The sequence below is a fragment of the Spermophilus citellus genome (assembly GCF_964194105.1).
Source record: "Spermophilus citellus genome assembly, chromosome: 4".
Lineage (NCBI taxonomy): Eukaryota > Metazoa > Chordata > Mammalia > Rodentia > Sciuridae > Spermophilus > Spermophilus citellus.
In genome coordinates, this window is record NC_138185.1 from 206,704,595 (window position 1) to 206,729,407 (window position 24,813).

Sequence of the window (24,813 nt, forward strand, 5' to 3'; positions counted from 1 at the left end):
CGCTCCCTCTGGTTCATCTGATGAGAGATCTGATAGATAATGTGTCCTGGTCACTACCCTGATGGTGTTGCTGGGTTCCTCCATGGTTTTTCTGGGTTCCTCCAGTGCCCCGTACATTTGTTGTCGTGGGCCCCGGAGCATTGGGCCCCCCAGTCTGTTTTTTGGCAATGGAGCCCGATGCCTTTCTCCACGATATCGTGGGTAAACACCTGGTCCTTGTCCATTTTTTGATAACGGAGTACCCTCTATGGTGGTTTGAGAACGGCATTCATTAGCCCAATGTCTCCCTCTAGGGCATCGTGGGCAAATACCCAGTATTCTATTCCTTTGATACCTAGCTTTGTTAAACCCTCCTCCTATGGGGCAACTCCTTTTAAAATGTCCTCTTTGTTCACAATTGTAGCATGTTTTTTGCCTGGCATCTAAAGCCTGTTGTACTGCTGCCAAGACTTGCCCTTGTTCATTAATGTCTCCACATAATTTAATATATGTGTTTAAATCTTCATGTCTCCATGGTCTAATGACCTCTCTGCAGCAACGATTTGCTTGGTCATAAGCCAGTTGTTTTATTAATGGCATTGCTTGTTCTGTATCCCCAAAAATTCTGGAAGCTGCTTGAATAAGCCTATCTACAAATTCAGCGTAAGGTTCATTAGTTCCTTGTATTACCTTAGATAATTGACCTTGTAAATCTCCATGCCCCTGTAAAGTTTCCCATGCCCTAACTGCATCTACAGCAATTTGTGCATATACTCTAGGATCATATTCAATTTGTTGCCGTTGACCCTCATAAGGTCCTTTTCTGAACAACATATCTAGATTTCTTTGAGGGTAACTGGCTGCTGCATTTCGCCTAGCTGTCTCCCTGCAAAATTCCTCATTAGCAACCTTCCATAACAAATATTGTCCTCCATTTAGCACAGATTTACACATACTAGCCCAATCTGCTGGCATCATGTCCAAGTTGGTAATGGATTTGACCATGCTTACAGTGAAGTGTGCTTGAGGACCATAGGTTGTTACAGCCTCCTTTAACTGCTTCACTGTTTTGAAATCTAAAGCACGGTGAATTCGCTAACCTCCTGCCTGATCAAATACAAGGCATGCTAATCTTTGAGGTCCTGTCTCAGAATCTCATCTATCAACTACGGGGGTTGAGGGCCACTCAGCTCTCTCCATTGGTGGAGCTGTTTGTTGAATTACGCCCTCTGGTGATAGAACAGGGTTAGTAGCAGCCTCCTGTTGTAGCTTTTTCCCTAATAGCTGTTTCTCCTCTAAGCTTTCTTCCTTTAAATTTTCTTCCTCTGTCTGACTAGCTTGAGAGACCTTCTCTTTTGCTTGATCCAAAATGTCTTTCTCCATGGTCTGAACCTCTAACAATTTACTTAACACTCTTTCAGTTTGTTTTTTACTAATTTCTAATATGTTATAAAGATAACGCAACCCAATAAGATAACACAAAAGAAAACTGAAACAGAATGAAACAAAAACAGAACAAAAAATCGTTGTATCAATTTTCCTATTTTCTTGACATGTGCATTTGTGGTCTATTTCTATCTCTTCCTCAGGGGCGAACAACTTCAAACCTTGAGCCAACCATTTTTCCCAGTCTGCCTGAGAAAATTCTAGGGATAGGCAGCTTGAAACAAACACAAAACAAATCAAAACAAGAACACATTGTTTTTTAAAATGGTCACCCATTCTCTCACCTTCCCTTAGGGGCAAGCAATTTCACTTACCCCGAAGCTTCAGACGTTCCCCGCAGGGGCCGCCAATTGCCGCAGTCTGGCTGGGCACAAATCACGAGCCACTGAAGCAGGAACAAACTTTATTTTTGAACTGCAAGAAAAAACCTCACACACGCTCCTGGGGGATTCTCCCGAATGCCACGCAGCTTGTCCAGCAACCCCCAGCCGGAAATATCTCTCCCGGAAATCCCTCCTCCTGCACTTCCCCAACCAATAGGAACTCTCAGGGAATCCCGGAAATCCCCACGAGAACTCCAAAATAGTGTGAGAACTCAAAAGTAGCGGCAGAGGCAGATAGTAATGCCTCGCCTGTCAATCAATACTGTTGGCAAAATGCCAGGGGCCATACAGACTCAGCTGTGGCTCTTAGCATTTACCATTTTGGAAGTTTACAGAATGAGTGAGTGCACGTCACCAGAAATAGAAGCTACACAGAGTGAATTAGACAGATCTTAGTATTTGTTAGGGCCATTACACATGAATTACCCGATGCCAGGAGGATCTGAAGAGTTTTGAAATGTCATAATGTATGTGTGGGGGTCAGGCATTGTGGAAATTTGGCTGCATCACTCATAAATAGGTTTCCACAAATTTCCTGTTTTTATCTGTGAAATGGAAAGGTTGACACTCTCTCTTTGTAGAACTGCTATGAATATTAAATAAATTTGTATATGCAAAATATCTGGCACATAGAGTAGTTGGTTATATACTAATTTCCTGCCATCCCCACATCTATCATGATGTAAATGTAGAGTCCACATTATAAATTCAGCATCACAAAACTTACATCTTGATGATGACTATGTCAAGGTGAATATAGAAGAGATAGTTAAAATGATGTCAGGCATCTAATAAATAATTTGGAGAGGTATCTGTGCGAAGGTAATTTTACTTTTGTTTTAAATACAAATGTCAATGACATAAACAGATTAACATACCCAAATGAGTATATGCAAGTTTGACTTTGAGATATCTTCAAAAATAACGTTTTTGTGATCTCTGTTTTATAGTTTTCAGAATTGGTGAGGTCTAAACATTACTTTTTTCTTTTTTAAAAATGTTTCTTAAACAAATACACCAGTGACATTCATGTGTAGGATATTCTTCAAGTTAAGTACAAATATTAGGATTTGCTAGCGTAATCTATTTATAAGCAATGATGGTGGCTGTTATATTAAAGTTCTAGATAATATGCAATTGAATATATACCTTTTGAGGACATAGGATCAAATCTTATGCATTTATTTTAGATTAATTAAACTTGCTGGTTCACATAAGAGTATTGAAATTACAGGGATATGAGACCTGAGGTATATTCTAATATCTTTTTTAAAGCTAAAGTAAACTAGTTTTTTTTGGAGTGGAAGAGGATACGAGGTTGTGTACATGGAATGAACCATATATATATTAAAAAAACAGCATGTGCATAAATTTTCTCATAGATTTTCTTTATGAGTTAAATAAAAGAAATAGGAATACAATGCATACATGCCCCTCACTGCTTCCCTCCCTCCTCATGAATCTTCACCTGCTCAGTTTCTGAATCAGCTCTGGTTTCCTGCTCTGGACTGGGCATACTTCCCCACTTGCTCCCTCATTAGTATTTTTTCCTTTTCTTTTCTTTTTGTCAGACTGGGGATTGAACCCACAGAACTATAAACCCAGCACTTGTTATGTTTTCTTTTGAGACTGGACCTCAGTAAGTTGCCTCAAATTTGAGATCCTCCTGCCTTGGGCTCTAGAGTTACAGATATTCCAGGCCTGCGACATGCCAGGCTGTTAGTGCATATTAGTTGTACAAAATAATGAGATTCGTGGTGATGAGCTCTTATGTTTCTATAATATACTTTGATGGTATCTTCCTTCCCTTTGTCCCTCTGCTCTTTCTCTTTCTGTGACCTCTGTGAGATCTGATCCACTTGCATAATGTTAATTTTCTGTTTTAAGATGTTGATTCTTAACAACCAGATCCACCTCAGATTTTTCCTTCATCCAGAATTATATTTACAACTGCCTAGTGAGTTTTCTAACCTGGAGGGTTTGGTGAATGTGAAAGATTTAAAAATATATAAAAAAGTAGAAATATATTTTTATTTGTAATTTTTAGACATACATGACAGTAGGATGCATTCTGACTATTATACATACATGGGGTGCAACCCATTATAATTTTGAGTAATATTCCCTTGTGTAAATATAACAAATTTTCTTTATCCATTCATCCATTAAGGACAGCTAAGTTGGTTTCATAGCATGACTATCATGAACTGAGCTGCTATAAACATTGATGTAGCTGCAACAGAGTAATATGCTGATTTTAAGTCCTTTGGGTATAAGCCAAAGAGTAAGATAACTGGGTGAAATGGTGGCTCCATTACAAGTTTTCTGATTACTCTGTAGTAATCTTCATACTGATTTCCATAGTGGTTGCACCAATTTTCAGTCCAACCAGCAATGTATGAGTGAATATTTTTTCCCACTTTCTTGCCAACTTTTATTTTTACTTTTATTTTTGATAATTGCCATTATGACTGTAGTGAGATGGAATCTCTGTGTAGTTTTAATTTTGCATTTATCTAATTGCTAGAGATGTTGAACATTTTTTTCATATTTTTTGACCACTCATATTTATTCTTCTGTGAAGTGCCTATTTAGTTCCTTTGCCCATTTATTGATTGGTTTATTTATTTATTTGGTGTTACATTTTTTGGAGTTCTTTGTATACTCTGGAGATTAATGCTCTATCTGAAGTACAGGTGGCAAAGATTTTCTCCCATTCTGTAGGCTCTCTCTTCATGTTGATGATTGTTTCCTTTGCTGAGAAGAAGCTTTTTGATTTGATATAATCCCATTTATTGAATCTTGACTTTTGCTTCTTGTGCTTTAAGGGTATTTTTGAAGAATTCAGTTCCTAAGCTGACATGATGGTGATTTAGGCACAGGGTCCTTGGTCTAATGCCTAGGTCCTTGGTCCACTTTGAGTTGCATTTTGTGCAGGATATGCCATGGGGTTCTAATTTGATTTTGCCACATATGGATTTCCAGTTTTCCCAAGCATCATTTGTTGAAGAGGCTATCTTTTTCCCAATGGATGTTTATGGCCCCTTTATCTAATATGAGATAACTGTACTTAGGTGGTATGTCTCTATGTCTTCTATTTTGTACTATTGGTCTACATGTCTGTTTGGGTGCCAATACCATGCTGCTTTTGTTACTATAGCTCTGTAGTATAACTTAAGGTCTAGTATTGTGATGCCTGCTGATTTACTTTTCTTGCTAAGGATGGTTTTGGCTATTCTGGGTCTCTTACTTTTCCAAATGAATTTCATGATTGCTTTTTCTATTTCTATGAAGAACATAATTTAAATTTTAATAAGGATTACATTAAATCTGTATAGTGCTTTTGGTAGTATAGCTATTTTGACAATTTTTATTCTGCTTGTCAAAGAACATGGGATAAAATATATCTTCTTCAATTTATTTTATTAATTTTCTGTAGTTTCAATTGTAGAAGGCTTTCACCTCTTTTGTTAGATTGAAATATTAACAAATATTAACAAATATTTTGTTAGATTGAAATATTTTTTGAGGCTATTATGAATTGGATAGTTTTTCTAATTTCTCTTTCAGTTGATTCATCGCTGATGTATAGGAATGCAATTGATTTATGTGTGTTAATTTATATGAATTCATTTATGAGTTCTAGAAGGTTTTGGTGGGAGTTTTTTTTTATCTTCTAAATAAAAATCATGTCTTGTCAAACAGGGATAGTTTGAGTTATTTTCCTATTCATAACCCTTTAGTTTATTTCTTCTGTCTAATTTCTCTGGCTAGAGTTTCAAGTTTTATATTGAATAGAAGTCCACCATGCCCTTTTGCCATAATGTTCTGCCTCACCTTGGCCCCAGAATTATGGAGTTGGCCATCTATGGACTGTGATCTCTGAAACTGAGAGTCGAAATAAACTTGCTCCTCTATGTTGCTCTTGCTAGGTCTTTTGGTCACAGTGACAGAAAAAGCTGATTTAAAAATAGACCTTGTTGTTTGGGAGCAGAATATAGTTAACAGTTACTGATTTATAAATCACTATTTTTATTTTGTTTATTTTTTCACACATAGAGAATATTGCTTATGATATGCCTTCTGGCAGATTATTTTCTCTGTTTCTTATTTTTAATTATGTCTTAGTAATATTTTTTCTCTCTACCACAATCATCCAGTTAATAGAAATTCTACCCAATTCAATCACTGGAACTTCAATAGCAATACAATATTTTCAAAGGCTACTGTTAAAATACTTTTTATTATTCCTTCCTTTTACTCACTGGAACACTAACCTTGTTGAGGCTTTCGATCTATTAGTCATAAGCCTGTCATCTGTCCTGCCTTTTCTCCTCAGAGCTTCACATCCTTATTCAAAATATATTTCACATTCCAGTGTTAGATACACTTGCTTGAGAACTTCTTTATTTTTTTCTGTCATCTCTTCCAAGAAGCTTTTATTGACAAACTTATGTTGCATTGACATATAGCATCAGAGCAATGCTGAAAACAAACAAACAAACAAACAAACAACCCCCCCCCCAGAATATCCTGATGGCTGGATTATTTTTAAATTTATAACCACAGCTTGCAACACTCAACACTGACAGAAAATTCTATCTTACTTATCTGGTAAATTCACTTTCTCATTCTCAAGAACTGTTCACTTGAGTCTCCTTTTTTTCCCAATCTTCTGTAATAAGTTTGAGCTGATGACACTACAACACATTTTATTAAGAAAATGCATTATCAGGCAGGACTACCATATTTTCACCAACTCCATAAATTTTTACTTAAATAGTCTTACTTCTTTCTTGCTTCAGTGAATTGTTTCTAGTTATAGCTAACTGAATTAATCAACTTGGGCTTATGTCTGCTTTCTTAACAATTTTCAAGAATGTTTTTCTAGAAATTAGCTCCTATATCTCCTTCATTAGGATTTTTTTTTTTCTATCTCCGGTGGGTTATTCACAATGGTGTAAAAACTCTTACCAGGTTTGTCCTCACATCAGCTGGATGCTAAAATTTTCTCTGAACCATCCACAGCAATTATTTGCTTTTCATCACTGTAACACTCTCTTAATTAGTTGTCCATGCTGGCTGTCTCAATTTCATTTTCTCTAATTCTCAAAATTCTCCAATTGGACTTATATCCCATGCATGATGGGAAGTGATTAATGATAGTCGAAATGAAAGTTTGGCACTGTTGAACATCTATCCCAACCTTAACTTAGTGAATGAAACATGTTACCTGCAGCCTTTTGTTCCCTTACATATACATATTTGCCTCTTACCTTGATGAACTAGGTCTTTTGTTCTTTTTCAGGCTTATACTCCTCAACCAGATTTCTAAATGTTATAGAGCTCCTGGTCTTCTAATTTTAAAACTCTCTAAGAAATTTTTATCCAGTTCTGTGTTTCAAAGACCATCTGTAGGTTGATGAATCTCCAACTTACCTTTCCCTCTTCCTTACCTTTTCAATTAATTTCTTCTGTCAATTCTACTTAAATATTAATAACAATGAAAGAAAGAAAACATCTGAGTGGGCATAAAATGAGAGTAGACTTTGACTAAAAACACTAAATTTATGTTGTTTTAATTTTAAAAGTAGCACTTACATGGTAATTCATAAATAAAAGGAATATAAGAAAAGATGATGTCCATAAATTGAGGGAAAAAAAAGAGAACATGAAAGGAGGCTAGAAAGATAGGCAAAGCCTTCAGAAAAAAAATATGGTACAAGTACTTAATTTGAAGCCTTCATCCCTTTGTTTTTCTTTGGTTAGTTTTAAAGTAATTTAGCATTGAAGATATTGTTCATTGGGATCTAAGGACTATAAAGTCTTCAACGTTTATACCAGCTCTAGGTAAAACTTTATTGTTCTTTTTGAACATAATTTGCATAATTAAAAGAAAGAAAATTATATGAAAGGTCAAAAAATTCATCTAACTTTTATTATTACCTAAACTTAACAGGGCACCAAGGCAGCCAAACTGTTGTAGCTTATAAGACAATGTACGATTACACTTTAAAATTTATTTTTAGTGAGAAGTCATTGAAATTGTGGATTTTGAAAGGCCACATAACTTAATTGCCAAGTAGAGTTTCCGACTAGGTTTCTAGAAAGAACTTAAACAGGATTTGTTAAGAGATGGGGCATTACATTTAAGCTCACATATTGCTCTTGGCATTTCATGAAAATCAATAAGTAAAATATATATATATATATGATATTTCAGAAAAATCTTCTTAAGACCATCACCTTTTTGAAAAAACTAATAGTTCTGCACTTTTGTTCTTTCAATTAATAAGCTTCCTTGAATTAGACTAATGAGCCTTCCTACTGTTGTGTTTTATTTTTTAAGAATACCGATTCAGTCAAACTCCATTTTACTGGCTATAGTTTGGTGTTTGGTGATCAAGATGGACTCCTTGTTTCTTCTGATCCTTGAGAAATACCACTCAGCCCTACCTCTGTCACATGAATGGACAGCAGCTAAACACAGTCTTTGGGTCTTTGAGAATTTCTTTTTTCATCTTTTTCATGTTCATATTCAAATTATTTTCTTTATAAAAAAGAAGCTGCTTTTTGCTATATTTCATAAAAGGTCTTTAGGCCTATGTTGAATCTCTTATTTATTTTCCTAATATCTTAAAATTATAAGCACAAAATATTATGGTTTGTATTTTGCCCACTCAATATGAATTTTGAAGAAATCCTTTTGGAGACTAAAGTATAATAAATAACACAATATCAAAAAAGTTCTAGACCATGAAGCAGATTTAATTTAATTAGCTGAATTATTTAAAGAGATAATCCTTTGTTGTACATATACAATTCCTGGAAACTTGCTTTCTAAATCTTGAAACAGAAGCCCATAAACACCTTTATAATTTCTAAATTAAAAAGAAGATGGTGAGGAAGAAAAGAATACAAAATAACTTATAAAAAATAAAATTTGTTAACATTTCTTAAATTAAAAGCTATATTTTTTCATAAATAGATTAAGCAAATTAAGTGAAAATATACAGCTATTTTGGGCTTCATGATGAAATAATGATATATTATGACAATAACAATGATTTTTTTTGCCTTTGTTTATTTCATGTAATCTGCAAAATCCTTTGAGAAAAATCTTAGATCTGATTCTAAAATAATGCACGATGAGACATATGAGACATATCTCTTTGTCCTCCAAGATATCTCTGAGATAAGCGTTATTAAATCCCAAATTCACAAACATGGGAATGGAGTTGAAGAGGAAGTTAAGTGATTTAAATTCACAAGCCTGATTGCCTGATCTATTGAGTAGCAAAACTCATTATTTTTCAAAAACTGAAGGTTACCATTTAATTTATTGAAAGTTTCCATAAATCATTGTATTAATGCTACCACTTGAAGCTAGTTTTCACATAAGAGTATATATTCACATATCTCTTTTTCCCCCCTCACATCTTCATACTTGTATTTTGTATAATGATGAGAATCTCCTTCCATCTTCCATGCAATTCCCCTTCTCCCTCCCTTTCCCTCCTACCTCTCTTTCTCATCTAGAGGTAATTTTCTTCTCATGCTCTTCCTCCCTACCCCATTTTGAGTCACCTACCTTACTGTATAACCAATGTTATTCTGCAACCTGTACACTCAGAAAAATGAGAAATTATACCTCATTTGATTCAAATGTATTATATGTCAAAATCATTGTATTGTCATGTGCAACTAATAATAAAAAAATATATTCACATCTCTGTTGAATCATCCTTTCAAGTATTGTATTATTTAGGGGCTTGTTGTTGCAACCAAAAATGCCTGACAAGAACAACTTAGCAGTGGAAAGATCTATTTTGGGGTCATGGATTCATAGGTCTCAGTCTATGGTTGGCACATACCATTGGTGTGGGCCTGAGATGGGGAAGAACATCATGGTGGAAGTGTATAGCAGAGAAAATCAGCTCATGGTGGTGAAGAAACAAAGAGAAAAATATCAGGTACAAGATACAGTCCCAACCACATCCCCAATGACTTACTTCCTCCAAATGTGCCGCATGATCCTGGAGTTACCACCCGGTATTCTGCTCAAATTATTAATGTACTAAGTTGACTAATCCACTGATAAAGTTACAGCTTTCATAATTTAATCATTTCCTCTGAACATTCTTGCATTACACATGAGCTATTAGGGGAACATTAAAATCCAAACCATAACAAATACTCTGGTAATTGAGGTAGGAAAAATAATTTGATATTTCCCATGTTTTATTTCTCCTGATGTAAATAGTCAGTATGCTATTTTTTTTTACAAAATAAAGATTATTCTGGTGTACCCTGACCTAATAAGGTGAATCTTAAATAGGGACATTTCTCTGCCCCATTAGAGAGGAAGAAGTCAGAGAAGCACTCCTGACAGCTTGGAAGAAAATACACATCTGTGTTGTGACCTGTCAATGTAGAATCCATGTGGAAAAAAATTCTGGATGGCATTTAAGACCTGAAAGTAATCTTTGCTAATTACCAAGGAAATGTGTGTGTGTGTGTGTGTGTGTGTGTGTGTGTGTGTATATATATATACACACCTCACATAGGTATTAGGACATATATTCCAACAAGCACAGACTCCAGACAACTAGGACCTTTGAGATAATAAATGTGTTATTTTAAGCTAATTTTGGGGTGTTTTCTTCAGCATCCATGGAAATATATTAGTGATCTTACATGATGATGTCATTATGCACATCAAATGTTGTCTTATTTTCAAATGACTATCAAGTTCAATGTAGAACAATAACAAAAACAACAAACATAATTAAGGAAATATTAGACTAGTGGGTCTATATTTTTTCCCCTTAGCTTTACAAGTCACATTTGTAAGACACATTTCTACAAGTGGTACAAAGATTTCTGAGTATCTTGCTGGAAGCTACTTATCACTGAGTTGTAGCAGCAACTTTATATTCAAGACTTTCTTCGGTGCGTTTTTCTCTGTGTATTTCTTTATCCAGAGATATTTCTCTGGATATCTCTGCTATGCTTTGCTCTTTAGTAAATATTGATTATTGGATGTTTTTTCTTTCTTAGTTGCAAGGCATTCAGATAATTCCTTGGAACTTGAATGCTAGAAACAAGTTTCTAATACAGACAAGTTTCTCTGCTCTTCTCATATGCAATATAATCGTTCAGTGTTCCATGATGTGTAAACAGATGGCAGTGTAGATGCTTGAATCCTGTAGTACCTCTGAGAAAAGTAGTCATAGGATCAGTGCTTCCTCAAATAAGAGTAAGGATATGGATTTCAATATTAAAATAATGCAGGATGTGGAAAAGTATGAGACATATCTCTTTGTCCTCCAAGAGTTGGAATTCAGGAGTGCCACATTCCTTTTGTAGAGGTTTTGCCCATGAAAATGGATGCTAATTTTGCTATCTTTTCCTGGGTTAGATAAAATATAAGAAGGCATAGCACATATATTTCACCTATTGGCCAATTCTACCTAATTGGTAATTATAACTGATCCTCTTTAATGGAAAGGATTCCAAAACCAAAATCTATGTGTGAATGTGTACAGTCATTGATTAATAATGTCTTCAATTGTCATGGAATAAAAGACATATCTACATAAATTATATGCATGATAATTTCAATAACCATAATTATCAATCCATAAATTATCTCAAAAATATGTGTTGATTATATTATAGCTTTTTTTTTTAAGAGAGAGTGAGAGAGGGGAGAGAGAGAGAGAGAGAGAGAGAGAGAATTTTTAATATTTATTTTTTAGTTCTCGGCGGACACAACATCTTTGTTGGTATGTGGTGCTGAGGATCCAACCCTGGCCGCACGCGTGCCAGGCGAGCGCGCTACCACTTGAGCCACATCCCCAGCCCATATTATAGCTTTTGAGAAAGAAAAAATATGTAATTGATGGAAACATTCTTATTAATAAGATTTTTTTTTTCATTTACTATCTAGATTGATACAAACCAAAGGATACATGTTATTGCTTTGATCTGGAATGTCCCTCAAAGTATCACGTGTGTAGAGGTGGGGCTTTTAGGCAATAATTGAATCATGAGGATATCGACCTCCTCCGTGGATTAATCCATTGATGGCTAAATAGACTACTGGGAAGTGGGACCTAATTGAAGGAAGTAGGTCATGGCAGGCATACCTTGGAAGGGCTTATATTCTCTTGAGAGTCTTTCCCTCTGATTTACAGCTGCCATGAAATAAGGAGATGTCTTCTACCATGCCCTTCCACCATGATGTTTCTACAATAGAACCAACCAACCAAGAACAATGCCACTAAAACCATCAACTAACATCAATCCTTTTGGGCTAGGGATATAGCTCAATTGGTAGAGTGTTTGTCTCCCACACATGGGGCCCTGAGTTCAATCCACAGCACCCCACACACACAAAAAAAAATCAACCTTTTCTTCTCTAATTAGTTCTTGTTACTATTTTGGTCACAGCAATGAAGAGCTGATAAACACACTTCTTCTTTTTATACAATTATAAAATCCACACAGATTTCCCATTAGATTTCATTTTAAGATTAGTAATTAATTTTCCTAATTGGGTAATTTTCTGAACCTTGTAAATGTCTTCAATAGATAATGCATGAAGTATCCTCCCAACCTTTGAATGTTTCATTTTTATAACAATGTCTAGAGGTCTACACATGAAAGCAAGTGCTTGAGGAATCACAGCATAGTTATTGTTTATCATTATGTACAACTCTCTTTTCCACTTCAACTCTGTGGTTAGAAATTATAAAGGAACATCATTTGGTAACATTTACTTTATTTTTCTATAGTGTAGAAGGATACCAAATTAAAGCTATTTATGTACCCCTCCATTTAAAGGCTAAGGGGGGTGGTGGGGCTTATTTATGAGCTATTTAAGCCATGAATTTTTTTTAACAGTCTGCCTAATATTTCCTAGAGAACATAGGAAAGAGAGGTTACTTATACTATAGTCCTCAAAAGACATTTGATGGAACTTATAGAGAGATGATAATCTCTGTAGTGATAAATATGAAAGGTGGCCACATAGTCTATGGTTTGGACGTACCTTGTGAGTTTCTACAGAATTACTTTTCCAAGATCAATAAACAAACCCAGACTATCTCAGCCAAAGTATATGGTGCTCACAGGCAGAGAGGTGGCTCATTTTACCACACATGGATGGTCTTGTGCACATGCAGCAATGAACAGCTGTTTTTATACTATGATTTCACAGACCACAGGAAGATTTTCTTCTAGAAAAATAGCAGTTGGCCTGATTGTCAATCCAGTGGCATAGTCAGTGGATCGTAAGTACAATTTGAACCTCAATATTTTGGCTGCTGCTTAGCATTATACCTTATTAGAATCCTATCAATTGTAATTTTAGAAATTCCTCCATAATGAATTTTCTTCATTCCCCTCATATTTTAGTGTAAGCTAACAGCATCTCTTGTATGGATTATTTGCACAAACTTCTAATTTTTTCTTTTGGGTATGTGGATTTAACAGAGAGGCACTTTTTACACTGAAATACATTCCAAGACCTAATTATTTATTATATTTTTAGTTGTAGATGGACACAATGTCTTTATTTTATTTATTTTTGTGGTGCTGAGAATCAAAACCAGTGCCTCACATGTGCTCGGCAAGCATTCTATCACCGCACCACAATCCCTTCATCTATTTTCTATTTTGAGACAGGGTCTAAATTGCTCACTAAATTGCTGAGGCTGGCCTTAAACTTGGGATCTTACTGTGTGTCAGCCTTCTGAGTTTCTGGGATTAAAAGTATGTACAACTGTGCCCAGTTTTTCCACAAGCTTCTTAGTGATACAACAATTAATAATAAGTTAATATTTTTATGTATTTTAGTATTAATAGGATCTGAAATCATTTATTTATACACATTGAATCATTTAATTCTCAAAGCAACCTCCTGAGTTTGGCAATACTTTTATGTGCATTTTCACATGATGCAAATGTAAAGGTCACATTGCCAATTAAGTTTTGGAGCTATGCTATGAGCCATTCTCTACTCCAATTTGTCACTGAGAGTCACAAAATCAGATGTCTATAGGATTCGGCAGGTAATAGAAAGTCCTAATATAAGCAGTTTTTAAATAGTTTTGTTGTGCTTAAATATAGGTATTACTTAGTGACATTATCTTGTAAAATATAGTTTTGACCAAAAAAAAAATCAGGACCAAATAAAGGATAAAGGATGCTAGTTTTCAATTTTTGGCATGTTTATTTATGTGGTAATCAGTATATTATTAAAACAAATTTAGACATATGTCCCTTTTAAAATTTTCATTGGGCTCTATGATATATTTAAGATTGAATACATAGGCTGTTGGAGCACAAGAAAGCCACTCACTCTGTGACTATAAGATATCTCACATCTCCTACCTAGCTGGTAAGACAACCCCTGGTTCAATAACAGCACCCCAATTTCCCTGATTAACTCTTTCCTTTAATATTTTGTCTCTGCAATTGCTGTTCCCTCTACTTAAAATACTCTTTTTTCATTGCCACCTTGATCATACCTATTCATCATTTAAGATGCATCCCCCTCATCAGCAGAACTTTATAAAAGTGATTTCTAATTTGCATGAAAAGTACTGTAAGGAGTTGACATCTAGACAATGATGCTAGGTGAGTACAGAATTAGAGTTTGAGTCTGTCCTTAGAGGGAGAATTGTTTGAGGCAGGTTTATCCAAAGTCTTATCTGAGAAAGGTGTTCAAGAATAAATAACTTGATTTCCAATTAACCTGAAATGTTGTGTGCTCATTTACCTATTTGAAACAAACCAAAAGATCTTTTATTTCTGAGACAAAGATGCTAAAGACAAAAGATAAATCCATCATTAGGGTAATGAGAAATCTCATTTATAGACCTCTACTGTATTGGTATTGGGCCTTTGGCACTGCTGTGGAGAAACAATAGGTAGAATGATAATAGTTAGATAGCTTGATCCATCAATATATGTTCATGTCAGTGCTCAAAGACATTCTATCTATCTATCTATCTAGTTATCTATATTGATTTTTGTATACAATTTGGATTGGAAATAAAATTTAAAATATCTAGAAATGTGAAATACAATATGATTCTTTTTTTGAATTTCAAAAGTGTTAATATTTGAAATAGTTATTTTCTCAAATGTGCACCAACACAGATGAGAAATATGACAGAAACAATGCACTTCTCTAATACTGCATCACTATATGCAAATACAGGAAAAGGTGAAGACAGATTATTTGATAACAATTACCTTTGTAATCAAAGCAAAGTGACCTGAAAAAATGCCAACAAAGATGAAAACAAAACAACCCAAACCCAACAAATACAGTTTGTAAACACAAGCATGAATAGATTCTGTATTGTAAGATAGCCTCTGCAGGTTGGGAAAGGGGAACCAACTACCACTTTCACCAAAATATTATAAAACACATGGGTAACAAGAGAATCCTTGTTTCTTGGCTTTATCTTCTACTGCCAGTAAATTTTATGACTATACTTAAAAAAAATTAATCTCTTTTTTCTTCTCATAGGACTAGTATGTTTTCGCCTTTGTGGGAGATTATTTTAAAATATGTGAATTGATTCTATTCAAGATTTGATTTCCCAGCCTCTTCCTGAACCTGAGGCAATCCGACCTTAAAAAAAAAAAAAGGCTGTTTACCTAAAAGATATGTATATTATGTTATTAATGTTCTTTTAACCCAAACCAGTTAGTGTTTAACATGATGTGGCTTCTAAAACAACCAGAACCTTGGGACATGCGATTAATACACTCACATCTCAGTTAAAAGTACAGATTTGACTCTGCTGGATCTTTGCAAACAGATTTCCTTTACAATCTGAAAGTTGAGCTCACAAAGGAAAAAAAAAAAAAAAAGGAACAAAATGGCAACAGCTCTGTGCTCAGGAAACAAAGACCTCCTGGTTTGTGCTGTGGGTCCACTCAGAAACAAAAACAACCAGAGAGAAAGAAGAAAAACCTATGTGCCCATAATGTGAACTATAGTTACAGTGTCCCCCAAAGAAAAGAAAACAGGAGGTACAATCCAAAGTGCTTTCACTGACATTCATTCTCTCTCTCTCTCTCTTTCTCTCTCTCTCTCTCTTTCTCACACACACACACACACACACACACACACACACACACACAGTCAATCAAATTCAAGATCCCAATTTGTTGGATTTTTTTCCCCAACAAGTGTAATTACTCTAAATTGTTACTACTAAATTTACTTGGTTTTATTTATTTTCTTTATATAGCCAATATTGGTGCAAGAAAATATTTCCGTTTTCAACCTGGTAATCTACTGCAGAGTCTGTTCCATGGTGGAGTGGGGGTGGGGGGGGATACTGAAAGGCATTGCTTTAAAGCCTCGATCCAGATTTAAGTGAAATATCTCAAAAAAAAAAGTGCATTGGTGATTACTGTTTCCCTTAAAATATATTTCAAGAAATGCAGAAGAAACCATAGAATTTAAAATGAAAATAAAAAGTGCTCTCAGGGGATCTGAGAAAACAGCACCAAATATAATATTTAAAAAAATTAAATATTATTTACAAAAGTATATTTCACAAGCAACTTTTTTCATATATATATATATATATGATATATCTACTTGAAAATCTTATTATAAAGGGGACACCTCTTTTGCACACACTAATCTACCTGTAAAGATTCACTTTACCCTGTATATGTGATCTTAGGGTCACAGGAGCTGGGGTAGTACTCTGGGCATCAAGTTTGGTTCTATTTGATTCATGTTAAATCAACCTATCAGCAGCCTGAGACTAATATCCCCAGGGTGGGGGTGGAGGCCTGGGTGCACTTCAGGGTGGTCAAGGCCATATGACCTAGGGTGGTGCAGGGGGGCTGGAACACAAATCTGCCAGCTAGACTTCAGTTCAAAATGAAGGCAGCTGCTGGCTGAGGTATAGAACTTCCTGCTTTTCCCTTTCTCACTTCTCCTGTCCCCTTCCCATCTTCCTCCACCCCACCCCCAAATTTAACCAACAAAATCCAATTCCCTGAACCTACTTAGGGTGAATGCATGAGGTCTTTGGTTATGCTCTGGGTCAATAATTAGGTGAGAAAATTAAAGAATAAATTGACCAAGGCCATGGGTTGATGGGTCTCCATTGCTCAGCTGTGGTCTCTCCAATACTGCTAAATGTTAGATAGACAAACCACAAATAGAGCTAGTTATAAGAAGCACTTTTGGTTTCACTGACATAAAGGGAAGCCTAATGAGTTGTATTTCCCCCTGTAGTTATGGAAAAACCTACACTCTACTCAGATCTCTTGCACCAAGTATGGTGCCATCCACCCACTGGATGATCAATGGATGGTGACTGGAAAAAACCCAGCAGCTGGGTCTGATTGGAAACTGCTCTGATCCATGCAACAGTCAAAGGCCCCCTCTCCAAGGAAGAACAGTGGCACATTGGTCTCCTTCTCTGCCCCTTGACAATTCTAGGACATCCCATGTCCAGCTTCAGTACATCATTACCTTATAACTGTAGATTTAAAGACAAAACACCTGCCTTCATTTAACCCCACTTTCTTTTTATGAAAGGGACTCTTAATAGCCAGGATAGTCCCTGAGCAACGGGTCTAATTGAATCCATAAATGAAGGCCACTTGCTTCAGGAAGAATAAAGAGGGGAAATCCATGATTTCTGTCATGGCAAGCCAGCTTAGGAATGTGAAAGTTGGAAAATATTTGAAAACTTGGCCCTGGGAGCAGAAAATAAATACTTCTGAACCTCAATCTGCCTTGCAATAAAGTGGGGAGAACAACTTAATCTCTAGGGCTGCTTCTTTGACAAGAAGCCCTGGAGAACAAAATTCAATTTTTCCCCCTTGGTACTAGGGACTGAAACCAGGGGCACTCTACCACTAAACTACATCCCTAGCCCTTTTTATTTTGAGATAGGGTCTCAATAAGTTGCTGAGGCTGGTCTGGAACTTGAGGTCCTCCTGCCTCAGCCTCCCAAGTTGCTGGGATTATAGTGGTATGCCTCCATGTCTGGCCAAAATTCAATTTCTAGAAATCCTTCTGTCTTTAAAGAGGACAGGCATGCTTATTGCCAAACATGTTTTCTGTCATCCTGCCATGTGCCAGTGGCAGGGCAGGATGATGGCTGTCTCAAATCTCTCATTCTATAGTCAGCACATGGAGACACAAAAGGTATTTCCATCGTAGACACCTTTCTTATGAGAACGTTGTTCTGTTGCTGATGAGATTCTGAAAATGTCTGGGGGTTTGCGGCTTTACTCTTAACCAACCTTACAAATTCTTATCTCCATGAACCCACTCTTTGTGAGGCTGTTAAGGTGAATTTTCCTATAGGAGCAGCCTGCTTGGAGAAATACAGTATGATTCTTGTTATGTGTTTTGCTTTCTCCTTGATTTGTTGAATATGAGGACTATTAGATTTTCTCTCATAGAACTGGAATAAATTACTGACCTTTTAACATGATTTGGGAAACTCTTGCCATTCAAATATAGCCATTTGCACTAATGCAAATCACAGTATATAGGATACATTAGAAAATCAACTATCTGAAACATGTGGTAAGGCATACCAACCTGAAGAAAATTCATCACATATAAATATGGAGAGATATTTTGCAATAATAGAGGTTTGAAGCTAATTTTAATTGTCAATAATCACGATGATTTTTGTTTACTTTCTTATTGCACTTCTGCTCTCCTGAAGACCCTCTACTCATTTTGTTAGAGGATGGAGAGGGATAGTTATAATATGGTGAAACAAAGAGAAAAAGTTAAACTAATATGATTCATATCTACGTATTATCTGTGTAACTACTTATTTGTATGTATCTGTCTTTATCTGTCCTTATAGCTCTTCCTACATACATACTAACCTACCTACCTATTAAAATAGTCTACCTTCCATGTCTCTACATATCTATTTGTCAATTTTGCCATATACTCATATAGAATCAATTTATCTATTTGAGTATTTTGTCGAGCAAACAGAATTTAAAGGATTTCATCATAAGTACACCATTTTCTTTTCTCCTGTCCCCTCTTAAGTTGCTTTGTGAGCTACTTCTTTTCTCTGTCCCATAGATAAAAATTCAACTAATCTCATGAATTTCCTAGTATCTTATTTATTTACTTGTTTATTTTTCATATTTATAATTTTAAAGTAGTTTCAGTTTATGAACTCTGATTAATGCTTTGGATGATGGAAATACTTCCCAGGTCCCTTTAAGTAGCTCTGGTGAAGTAATTTAAAATGACTAATTTCACATTATTATAAAAATGTCAACCTTGATTTAGTTTAAAATGATCTTCCCAACTCAGACCTGACTACCTGCGAAGTCTGCAGACTTGAAGTGGAACATGACTGGGCTCTTCTCCCTCCACTGCAAGCCCCCTCCTCCTGTCCTTTCTTATTAACTAACCTTTAATTTTTTTTCAGAATTGGGTTAAGGAAGAGGAAGCCCTTATTTGTCTGACCTGCACATGAAGATCTAATTATGGTGCTTTCTGATCCTGACAGGTCCTTCAGATGTCTAATATCTACTCTCCCCTGAGAATCATCATGGATTTGCCAAAGAACCCACAGTCTTTCTCCATAGAACTGAATGTCCCTGGCTGTCAGAATTTTCCTTTGCTGATCACAAAGGAAACTTAATTCTTACCAGTTGATTACTCCTGGGTCAATGCTAGACATCCAACAGTGCTTTCCATTTCTTTTTCATTTATGTTCATCTCACTCAGAATCCCTTTGGACAGACCCCAAGACAAACTCATTCTGGTCTCTATCCCAAGTGGCCCTCATGTAGTCTAAGTATGATTGACAGACACATTCAGGCAAGCAGTTCTGTTTGAATTTCAAATATGCCAGTAATAATTGTTTGCATAACTATGCCACATAATATATGTATATCAAACTTGTTTACATTGTTTATCTGAAATTTAAATTTTACTGGAAACCAGTCTTTTAATTGCTAAGTCTTGTAACAATGTAAGAAATACATTCACCTAAACTTTACCTTAATAAATTAGTCATACAGACCTGAAATAAAAAATTTTTGTTTGCTTCACTACAGGTACTCAACCAGCTTATTTTCTTATATGTGATTTCCTAGACAGGAATCATACACTAACTTGGGAGTACAGGACTTATAGCATACAAGAAGCATTTTTCAAGCAACTTTAATAATTTAAAAATCTAACACTCCCGGCAATTAAATAACCTTATTCCAATTTTCAATCTTTGATCTTTGTTTCTTTAACAGGGTGAGGGGTTAAAAGACAATAACTGGTCTTCATACAGCTCCCATGTAAATCCAGTATCACAGCTTCTTATTTCACTTTGGAATGCTGATTCATTGTTTGCTATGTCTGATAAAACTTTTATTTTGATATCTAGTTTGAAAAAAACAACAACACATGCGCGTGCACACACACACACACACACTACTAAACATGTTTTTTACTGATTGGAGGAAAATATGCTTATATTTTTCTCTATTTGAATGCTTTCCACAGTGATTATATATTGTTTATTATCCTCAAAATTATATAATGTAAATGAGGTCTCCAAAATAGAGTAATGATTGATTTATGACAAAGAAACACAAGATTTAAACTTTGAAAAATATTGTATGAAAACTATGACAAAATATTAAATAATAAAATATAGTAAAACCAATACATAAATGTATATATAACTGCTCAAGTTTTCAAATGGTTGTATATTAGTGGTGGAATGTGGAGTAGTTTTATTTTCCTTATGTTTATTTTCTTTTATAATTTTGAAATATTTTATATTGTTTTTGTAATCATAAAAAGGTCAAAAATATTAATGGTATAATGTAGAACTAATTACATCTCAAACTTACTGAGAATGTACTAGAATTACAGCAACATGTGACTGATTGTGCTAGTTTGGTTTATTGAGCTTAACATTCAACACTCATTACTTTAACAAAGTAATGAATCATGTAGTCATCTTCTCCACCAATTTTCTATAGAAAAAGAAAATTCTGAATTTTGGAAACAAATCTATAAATGGAAGTTCGCTTTAGCTTCTTTTTCCTTCCCCAGAGTCAGTGAGCATTTTATAAAAATATAAAAATTAATCTTTCATCTTATTTTTTAATACTTGAAATTATTCACAAATCAAATCTAGATATCATGCTTTTAAATTAAAGAAACCCTCCAAAGGTGATGAAGTTAACTAATTTAGGTGATATTTTTGTTATGGAATTTGTTAAAGTAGACAAAGAATCTGTTGATTGTCTTGTCATAGTTTCATATGAACCCAAATAGCTCATTGTCCCTTGTAAGAAAAGAGATTCAATTTCTAGCCATTTGAATTATATGTGTGTGTGTGTATACACATATGTATATATTATATGTACATGCATATATATGTGTGTGTGTGTGTGTGTGTGTGTGTGTGTGTGTGTGTGTGTATATATATATATATATATATATATATATATATATATATATATATATATAAAATTTTAATCTATGTGCTGGACCAAAAAAATCTCAAATTCCACATTATAAATTATCATAGATCTCTTTATCAGAGATGGTGAAATGCCTTGGAAAATAATTTATTCTATCATCTGAAAAGGAGATTACAATATTGTTTATAATTTGGCTTTTAAATCTCCCAAGATTTTCAGTCTGGAATTTCACATATGATTCTAATGCAAATTATTTTCTTTAACTCAATCTCCCTCTTATTTTTCCATTCAATAGAAGAAAAGGCAATAATAATGCTGTATATAACCCAGAGGTAAAGACTGAAGAACTTTTAAATGGTCTCTTTGCTTTCTTAGGTAAAAATTAAAGCAAAAAAATTTCTTACTACCATAGGATAGCTTTATTGTTTGGATGACTCCAAAGACAGAAACAAGGACATTATTTCTTGTATTTTTAATTATTGGGAGAGTTAAGAAATGTCCTGATCAGAGAAAACCAGTAGTGGACTAGCAAGGCTGGTTTTATTGATCACCATCTGGGGAACTGGATTAATCCATTATTTTACCATCTAGCATTTGTTTATTTGCTTGCTGTAAATGGAGATGATAAGAATAACTACTTGGCTCTTCTGGATTTCAAATCTGAAAACTTTACTGAAAGAATCACAAACATTGCATAAAGTGCTTTCATTTAAGTTTAATACTTTCCAAAAATTAACCTTCCATTTTTTGTGCTCAAACATAGACTAGGCAAAAAAAAAGTACACCAATATTCTTCAATAATTGGAATTATTTCTTCAATGTGACTTGAAGAGTCATCAGTAATACTTTTCTATGAATCAAAATGATCTCCTTGAAGTTATATTGTTAATATATTATTAACATCTCACAATTCTACTAGTATGTATTTATTTCTCTAGTACCTATTATTTACTTGAGTCAAAGCTTAAACCTCTGTGTTTTATTATAAATGCACAAATGATAACACTTGGCTATTGTTTGCAAATTATTGCAATGAAACCTAGAAGACATTTTACTCCAGAAAATTTTAGAAATGAAGAATCATGGTAATAGGATTTTTGCATGTTTCTGATAACATGCATGATGTTCTGTTTAAGGGGTGGGTAGAACTACAGAACAAAGAAGAAGAAGAAAACAGATACAAGTGAGCAACATTACATCTATTCATAACGAATACTGATTTGTCATCATAGATTGGATCCATATACTTCAATACATCATTGAATCTCTCCAAATTTTAATTTTTCAATTTTAAAAATAGAGATATGAAGATAGATTTTTTAAAAGTTAAAATTTATAATAAATTTCTTAAGCATTCACTAAAACTAAGATATTTACTATTAGTATAATGAAGTACATATTTAAAAAATTTGAATTCTTCCCCCCTCCCCCAAATTGTCTGAGATTATTTGCTTAAGATGGATCTCCTGCTAGTGAGCTTACTTGGAGCTCATCCAGAAATTTTCAATTATGTGCAAAATTTTTTTTTTGTAAAACCATAGGTTTTTATAGTCAGTTTCCCATAAGTTTCATGTACTCTAATCTTTCATAAATTTTTGTAATGATAAATTATATTGACATCACCTGGATTTTATCTGGAAGATGTAATTAGCATTGACAAAATAGTTGGAAATTAGAGTGGATGTCTTATTGTAAAAGAGGCAGCATTATGTAGGCCTAAACTATTATTTATCATCTATTCAATGTTAAGTGATGTTACATAGGAAAAAATATGAAAATTGTAGAGCAAGGAAGGCACAGATTCACCGTGTCTCAGAAAGACAAAGGCTTTCCTTTACATCACTTGACATTGTTATTACAGGTCATATATACTTGTCAAGTGTTGAAAAGTTCAGGTAATTAACTGTGGCTCTTAACAGGTGCCATTTATTTGTCTTCATTTTATCCTAAATGGAGGTCAGTTCATTAATATCTCACTGAGTCTGTGAGCTCTTCTGGCAGTTTTTGCACTGTATACTTTTGGAGTAAATTAATTTTTATTGGGGAGTGTCTGAATTAAAACTATGCCTACTCTCATAATCCTAGCAGCTGAGGAGGCTCAGACAGAAGGATCACAAGTTCAAAGCCATCCCCAGTAACTTTACGAGGTCCTAAGTAACAGTGAGATGGCCTGGACCCTGCCTCAAAACAGACAATAAAAAAAAGGATGGGGATGTGGCTCAGTGATTAAATACCCCTGGGTTCAATTCCCAGTACCAAAAACCAAAACAAAACTAAACTCTATGCCTAGTCTCATTTGAGGGTGCAATCTCTGTATTTTAGGCTTTGTCCTCCTGAGCTTCTGTTTACTATGCATACTTGATTTGACCAAGATGTTTTATAGAACTTATTTCCCATGGCTAACACTTCATTCATACATGATTCCAATATGGGGGAAATTTTTAATAACTATAAAGTCATATGGGTCAAGTTCTACTTCTAGCTTGAAATTGACGGTTATGAGAAAAGTTCTAGCTGTCTTTGCAGATGAGGATATCTGCAAAGGATACACTGCGTATTCTTCATTTTCTTGAGTTTTAATGTAAACCAGTACAGTTCAAGCAAACTAAGGAAAAAAAAACCCAACTCAATCTTATTTTCAAAATATTACACACACAGGCGCACGCACACGCGCGCACACACACACACACACACACACACACACACAGATGCACATGAAAAAACAAATTTCAGCAGGCTAAAAGACAACCCAAGGGGCTGGGGATGTGGCTCAAGCGGTAGCACGCTCGCCTGGTATGCGTGCGGCCCGGGTTCGATCCTCAGCACCACATACCAACAAAGATGTTGTGTCCGCCGAGAACTAAAAAATAAATATTAAAAATTCTCTCTCACTCTCTCTTTAAAAAAAAAAAAAAAAGACAACCCAAACTTGCAGCTTTGAGGATACAAGGACCTACATGGTCCTCACTTTCTCTTCTAATGATACTCCTCTTTATTCTCCTAAAAATCGCATCTTGCCAGTGACAGACTCAGTTGCTCACAGTTCTGCAGTTGTGAGCTATCAATGAGGTAATGCTCAAGTAAAGTGCTTTCACACAATATAAAACATGATATAGTTTATGAGCTATTATTATTATTATTTATTGGTCATTTATTTTATGATGCAGGTCAAGTCTGATTTCTTCCACAAAGCCCTTCCTCACCAGCCGAGGCCACAGCTATTAATCTATTTTTCTGAATTCCCATGGGAGATGTGGTACTTCTCATTTGCCACTTACAATGAGTCACAGCCTAAAGTGGAGTGCAGGTTCAGCAATCAGAGAGGCCAAGTCTCATTTATCTTTGAGTCGCACAGTGTCAGGAGCAAGGTCTCCAATACTGTAAGATTAATGCATATTTGTTGATGACTATGTGCAGTACCCAGATGTCAATTAAGGCCTTTCATTTAATAAACAAGCTACTCATTCGAACAGTTTATGCATTCCACTTTAATATAGCCTCTTCTTTTAATTTCCACGAAGTTTCTCAT

General features: G+C 34.9%; 1 protein-coding gene across 1 annotated transcript in view; it reads right to left on the reverse strand.

The window, feature by feature from the left end:
- The window catches only part of STON2 (stonin 2), a 1,178,066-nt gene extending 1,153,918 nt beyond the window's left edge, over positions 1-24,148 (reverse strand). The window contains exon 1 of the mRNA XM_081291512.1: positions 24,075-24,148. The gene's annotated coding sequence lies outside the window, so the exon portion shown is untranslated. The remainder of the gene's footprint in view (positions 1-24,074) is intronic.
- Positions 24,149-24,813: the final 665 nt, after the last annotated feature.